Source organism: Triticum dicoccoides, chromosome 2A (assembly GCF_002162155.2).
Source record: "Triticum dicoccoides isolate Atlit2015 ecotype Zavitan chromosome 2A, WEW_v2.0, whole genome shotgun sequence".
In the NCBI taxonomy this organism is placed as follows: Eukaryota; Viridiplantae; Streptophyta; class Magnoliopsida; order Poales; family Poaceae; genus Triticum; species Triticum dicoccoides.
In genome coordinates, this window is record NC_041382.1 from 772,006,788 (window position 1) to 772,013,540 (window position 6,753).

Consider the following 6,753-nt stretch of genomic DNA (forward strand, 5'->3'; position numbering starts at 1 on the left):
GAATTCAAAATAGTTCATGACTTTGTATAATATGTATAGATTTTCATAATGTTCATACTCAAAGTTCATAAATTCAAATAATACTTGCAAATTTTAATAGAATTCACAAATTTTAAAAAGAGTTGTTGAAATTTCAAAAATCAGGATTTGATTTTTTTTCTCACAAATTTTTTAAAAATCTTTTAAAATTTTAAAATTTTAAATTAAAACTAAAGTATGAAAAATCTGCAAATGAAATGATAAAAAATAGAAATACCCGCAGGAAAAAATAGAAGAAATATCGTTCCTAAAGCTTCCCAAAACCTATTGGAAAGCTCCCGCCAACTTCTAAAACCACTCCAGGAGCGATCGCTAACAGCGTGTTAGTGCTGGGCCGGCGCATCTAGTGAAGTTATGAGTGGAGAACTGATTTTGGGAAGTTTTCAGAAGCTTTGTTTCGTTTGTTTTCTTTTGGTTCTTTATTTTTTAGTTCCTTTTTAATCAATTTTTGTTGCATTTAGCATTTTTGCTTCTCCTTTTTAATCCTTGTTTTTTCAAATTCATGAATTTACTTTAATTCACTAACATGTTCTGATTCAGGATCATTTTTTGGGAATTTTGTGAACAATTGACAAACATTTTTCAAAATAAACATTTTTTAATTAATGAACATTTCTCCCAATTCATGTTTAGTGATCAATAAAGTAGTTGCTAAAAATCATAATAAATAAAGTCGGATTGTTGTATTCAAAATGTAACAGTTCATTCGCTAAAAAATTATAATGGCCCAAAGTTTTTCGAATAATCATGGTAATAATATCAAAAATCTACTCCAAACTGCAAAAACAGCTTATATTTAGTTACAAAGGGAGTACCAAACTACATTTTTTAGAATAAAAAATAAATCTACAATTTATCTTTCAGTTAAACAATTTCTTGAAGTTAAATATTACATATTGTTTTGCAACATCATCTCAATCTAGTGCATCCATCGTAAGGCGTGCCATGTTTTCCCAAGTCTCTTGGATCTAGGCTTACTCTTTTTTTAAATAGATCTGGGCTTACTACAGTAGTAGAAAAATGGCCTAATGTTTAGCTCATTAGTTCTGGTTTGTATTTGAGCCGGCATTAATGTGACCATTAGTGCCGGTTCCAACAGCTAGGCGGGCCGCTCTCATTAGTATCGGTTCGTGGCGAGCTAAAGAGAGTGGTGGCAGGATGTTGTCAGTCTGGGGCCCCTCCAACACCTTTAGTACCGGTTCGTGCCACGAACCGGTACTAAAGGTCGTCCTATATAAACCCTTCGTCCACCCGCGATCGAGCTCGCTTTGTTTTTTCCCTTTCCCCTCTCCTCACTGTTCTTCCCCTCTTCCTCAAGCTCATCACACATTTTGTCCAATTTTTGTCAAGATGTGAAGGCCCCCATCCATTCAAATGATCACAAAGGTAAGAAACTTTGTCCTTTCCATCTCTCATTGCTAGATTAGTTCTTGCAATGCTTTATATAGTGATTAATTTGTGGGTTTTAGTAATTTGAGAGGAATTATATGTGGTAGTTTATTTGATTTATATGCAACTTGAGCTCAAAATTACTGTTAGTTTGCATATGTAGGTGTGGTTTACTTAGTGCCTTCCCGTCTCCGTCCTAACCACCGTCGATCTTCCGCACCGTCCCGTCACCCACACCACCTTGTGGTGAGCCTCTTGTTCTTATCTTTTTTATAAAAAAAAATCATGTTTGTGTGATGTAGATATATAGTTCCTTGTATAATTATCTTACCCGTACGTTGTTTGTTATTCATAGTGCCATGGTTTTGATATCCATCCCAGTTGGCCCTCGCCCGGGTTATGATTCGGATGTGGTATATTCTCTTTTATAACTATTTGTTGCATTTCGTGTTTATGACAAATTATGCCCATCAAGTTGACATAGATATTTCTATCTAGGAGGTATGTGAACCGAAAATTTCAACCGACCCTTTTGTTGAGAGGTTAAATTTAGTTGAAAGAGAAAACGAGTATTTGAAAGAAAAATTGAAAAGAATTGAGGTGGAGAAGATAGAATTGGAGTTGCATGTTGACGATGTCGTCGATGATCACAAGATCAAGATGGAGAAAATGCGCTTGAAGATTAGAAAGATTAGAAAATATGCCATTGATAGTGAGGCTTGGTATCATTATGTTGTTGGATCAATTGTTACCTTAGTTGCGGTCTTCATCGCATTTGTTGTTGCACTTAAATGCTTTAGCTAGAGAGTTAATTTGTATGTTTGTTTTATGAGAATAAGTGTTGTATGAACTTTATGTATGAACTTGTATTAATTTGGTCTATTCGGTGTTGTGTAATGAAGATGAGCCGATAATGGATGTACGATGATCGATGCTCTCCCCAGTTCGCCGATAGTGTGCATACTTTTCTCTTTGCGGCTAAGGCAAACAAGCGGGCGGATGGTTTTATGCCTTGTCCATGTGCTGGCTATAAGAATGATCACAATTACTTTAACTCAAGAACCATTCATGTCCACCTGTTTGAGTCCGGTTTCATGCCCCACTATAATGTTTGAACTAAGCACGGAGAAAGAGGGGTTATGATGGAAGACAGATCGACCGACTTTCAGGTGTAATCTAAACTTGCACAATTTTTTGGTAAGGTGGAATGTTAGGATAAACATGTACAATTGAGTATGGGAGATAAACATATTTGTTGCCTAGTCTTTTGGGATAAGCTCTATCTCTCCAAACCTCCCCGTAATCTCTCTAGACGTTGTAATCACACATATATAATCAACACGAAGACATGCGTCTCATCTATTTTTGTGTGTGTGCGTGTGTGCGTGTGTGTGTGTGTGTGGGGGGGGGGGGGTCATCGATTTTACGTTGATGACTAGAAACACTTATAGTCTCATTCACTCGTTCTAAATCCAAGGCTATGCGGCAGTCCGCCAGAAATTGCCATGTCCGAGGTGCCCTGAAAGTAGATTTCACGCTAAAAAATGATTTTTCATGAAATGGAAAAAAGTTGAATGTCCACGTGTCATCCGAAGATTACAAGAAAAATTAACTTAGGGCGAGTTGAAAAACAGCCGACAGTCCCAAAGAAGACATGAAAAGGAAAATATGCGGGACCATGTTCAGAGTGGGCCAAATATAAGATTTAGACCACAAGTAGGATATATACGTCATGGTCATGTCGTTATCTCCTATTCCTTCTTAAGAAGGTGCAAAACCCACGGTTGGTTGGCAATCGATGCACACTTCAACTTGCTGACAAAGAAATCAGTCAAGAGTGAGCTTTGATTTTTTTTTAATGGCTGCATGCATCACTGATGCAAAGGCCGGGGGCTATCCTTCTTTTCAAACAAAAAGAAGAGAAAGACACGAGCTGCTTAATTAATTAATTTCCTCTATTATCCGGCTGGCTCTATTATTACAGTTCCATATGGATATTTATACAAAAGAAAATAGATGGTGTTTGAGGATAGTCGTGAGGAGGAGATGAAACATATCATTTCTGAGATTTGCTTCTTGGCCGATCGACACTAAGAGGACACCAATGTCGACCTCATGTAAATTAAATAGGAGTAGATGCATGTATATAAAATGTAAGTAACATACATACATACATACATACATACATACATATTTTGAATTTGGGATGAATGAAATGGAAAAAAGTGAAATGTCCACTTGTCATCGAATGATTGGAAAGAAAAGGGATTCCAAAAGAAGAAAGAAAATAGAGCACGTAGATATATAGACTTGAAAAGGAAAACATGCATGCATGCAGAATTAACCACGTTGGAATCGATCACAGCAGCAGGCCTGCCGGCCGAATATAATTAAGATGGATGTATGTAGACAGCCTATTCCGCCCGATCGAGCTTGCCTATCAACTCGCCCCCGTCCAGGATGCTGCCAAACATGGCGGCCTCAAACAGATAGTTCACCTGCCACGCATGGTGGCTTGCATGGGCGACGAGCCAGACCATTTCGTTGATGAGGCCCTTGGAGAAGAGCTGGACCATTTGCAGGCGTGAGGATTCAATGAGGTGTTTCTCACGCTGCTCGTCCACCTCGCCCGTCCGGACGTACTCCAGCGGACCGGTGACAATGGACGACCAAAGGGCGGCGAGCAGGTGGTCTTGGTCTCCTTTTACTTTGAGGAAGCGCCGGACGTGGTCGCAGGTTTCTTCCCCATTGCAGGCGTACTCAGGGTCAAGGGGCCTGCTGAAACCGGTGGTGCGAAAGTCGGTGTCGAAGACCTCGTCGAAGTCAGCCTCGCACTGGGGCCGCACCGGGGACTTGCGGGCCTTGGGCCATCCTAGGAGGGCGCGGCGGAGGAACATGTGCCGGTCGTTGTGCAGGTGCCAAGTATACAAGGTGATGCACATCCGAGCCACAGGCTCGTGCCACCTCTGGGTGTACATCCGAGCTCCCGTGGCAGCGTAGGCGTCGTAGATGGCCCGCAACGCTGGCTCGCTCACCACGCCTGAGGCGGCGATGTCGGCCACGTTGAGGAACGAGTTCATGACCTCGGAGTTTACCAGGTCGCTGCCCACATCGATGACATCGGTGCCGGGCGAGCTGAAGACGAGGTCGCTTGTGACGGCGCCAACATCGAAGCCCCGGGCTATGGCCTCGGCCCCCATGCCTAGGATGCTGCTCTCGCAAAGGGACATGACCTGGGCGGCGTGGCGGTCCATCCGCCCCGACCAGTCCTTGAGGAGCGTCCTGTGCGCCGCCTCCAGCGTGATCTTGGCTCGGATGTAGGATGCGCCGATGGCGACAGCCTCGCGTCGCTACCGGCCACCAGGGGTTCGTAGCGAGCGGGTGTCGGCGAGCCCATCGCGTAGGAGGCGACTGAAGGAGGGGAACACCTTGTGGTACCCGTGCTCATAGTAAAATGCCATGTCCACCACGTAGTTGGAGAAGAGGGTGCGCACGTCGGAGGCCCCAATCAGCAGGTTCGCCATGCCGCTGCCAGATACGGCGTTGGTTGTTGTCATCGCCTCAGGCCAGTCGGTGGCGCCCAGCAAGGCGAGAACTTGCGGCGTGGCTTGGACCAGCCCGACGCCCTTAGTGGGCAGCACGTTGCCGATTGCATGCTGCGAGCTTTTCCACAGCGCCAGCTCCGGCTATAGTCGCAGTTGCACCACCCTGGGCCGCGCCGCGTCACCTCCGCCATCAATGCTAATGCTAGCAAACATCTCCGCCAGCAAGTCTTCGGCCTCGCGAGACAGCCTTCTCAAATCCGCCATGCCCCCCGCCCCCTTGCCGACCAAGGCCCTCGCCGCCGAGTAGCCTGGGTACAAGGGGAAGCCTCCATCTTGCCGCTTCGCCAGCCGGGTGCCCCAGAAATACGAAGGGATTGCAACTAGCCCGCTGCCGTTGCCGCCAGGGACAATGTTCTTCTCCCTCACCACCTCAATATCGAGGCCATGGAGAGAGCAGCCACCCCAGGTTGGGGTTGGGGTGGGTGGTGCCTGCACGTCGCCGCGACGAGTCCAAGCGAGACTCAACATTTTTATTTAGTACTGTATTAAAAATTGCAGGTAATGGACTCCTCGTGGTGTTTGCCAGCCTTATGTATTCCCCGGCAGCTTATATAGCCATATCAACACAAGGCTGGCTTCCTCTCAGCAGTGGTTTTTGTACAAGCTTAAGCTTGTGGCACTAGCTAGCTAGAAAGACACACACGTTTTGATTGTTTTCTTCTTATTGTATCACTTTCTCGCCATATGACTAGAAAGTAACACGATTCTGCTCCAGGATTGCAGGCACAAGGAGGAGTTGTTCGTGTCCACCTCGCCCTTGTGGGCGTGCCGGCCAGTGACGAGGGACGGCCAGACGGTGCCGAGCATGTCGAGGACGACGGCCAGACATTCTTGCAGGTTTCCTTGTCGATCATCGTACTACTCAGGGTCCATGGTCCTGATGATGGGCAAAATGAGGGTCCTCTCCGTTCACAACTAGCTATATTACTTGAATGCCCGTATTTGTATTGCTTTATATAACTCTCGATGAATTTTTGACTCCTTCCAATAACATCGCGTCGACAAGAGTTCTTCCAGAACGTCCACACAATACATCTCCATCTTTCTCTTACTCTGAAAAAAAACAACATGTTCAAAAAATACCTCGGTTCTATTATCATGTGTAACAGTTATATAAAGAAGTACAATTGTTTCTATTATCATCTCTTTCGGTTGCGCAGGATGCAATGAGTTTTTCAGTTTATCCATCATAAAGCTTTGTTAATTCACATTTTCAAAGCATCATCCAAAGCCATCAGTTTTTATCTCTAATGTACAAAAGTGAATATAAAACACATTAATTAAAAAATAAGATCAGCCTATATACAATATATATTCATTGATCAGCTACTCGCTTCGAGCATGTGACCGTTTCAATTAGAGTGAGTGGCGTCGTGCATTTTAGTAGAGTGAGACGCATCCGAGTTTTAATACACTATTATCTGGAAATGACTTGCTAGGGTATGTCAGAATTTTCACTATATAAAAATGTAAACTACATTTATCTAAAAATACAGCCGTTTCCCATATTAAAGCAAGCAGACGCTCCTTTTATTCTCATCTTAAAAATAGTATATTCACTCTATAAGTATTACCACATGGCACAATGCTAGCACTCACATCTCATTTGCCCGGCCTGCTCTCCTCGTGACGGTATCGTCGCCTCCATCTTTCCCCGTAATGAGTATCACTGACGCCTCCCCTCAACACCATGCCATTCAACCCATACCTTCCTCTCACC

The 6,753-nt window shown here is 44.0% G+C and overlaps 1 pseudogene; it reads right to left on the reverse strand.

Annotated features, from left to right (window-relative positions):
• Window positions 1-3,802: 3,802 nt before the first annotated feature.
• On the reverse strand, window positions 3,803-5,501 carry LOC119358423 (annotated as a pseudogene).
• Between the last annotated feature and the right edge of the window lie 1,252 nt (window positions 5,502-6,753).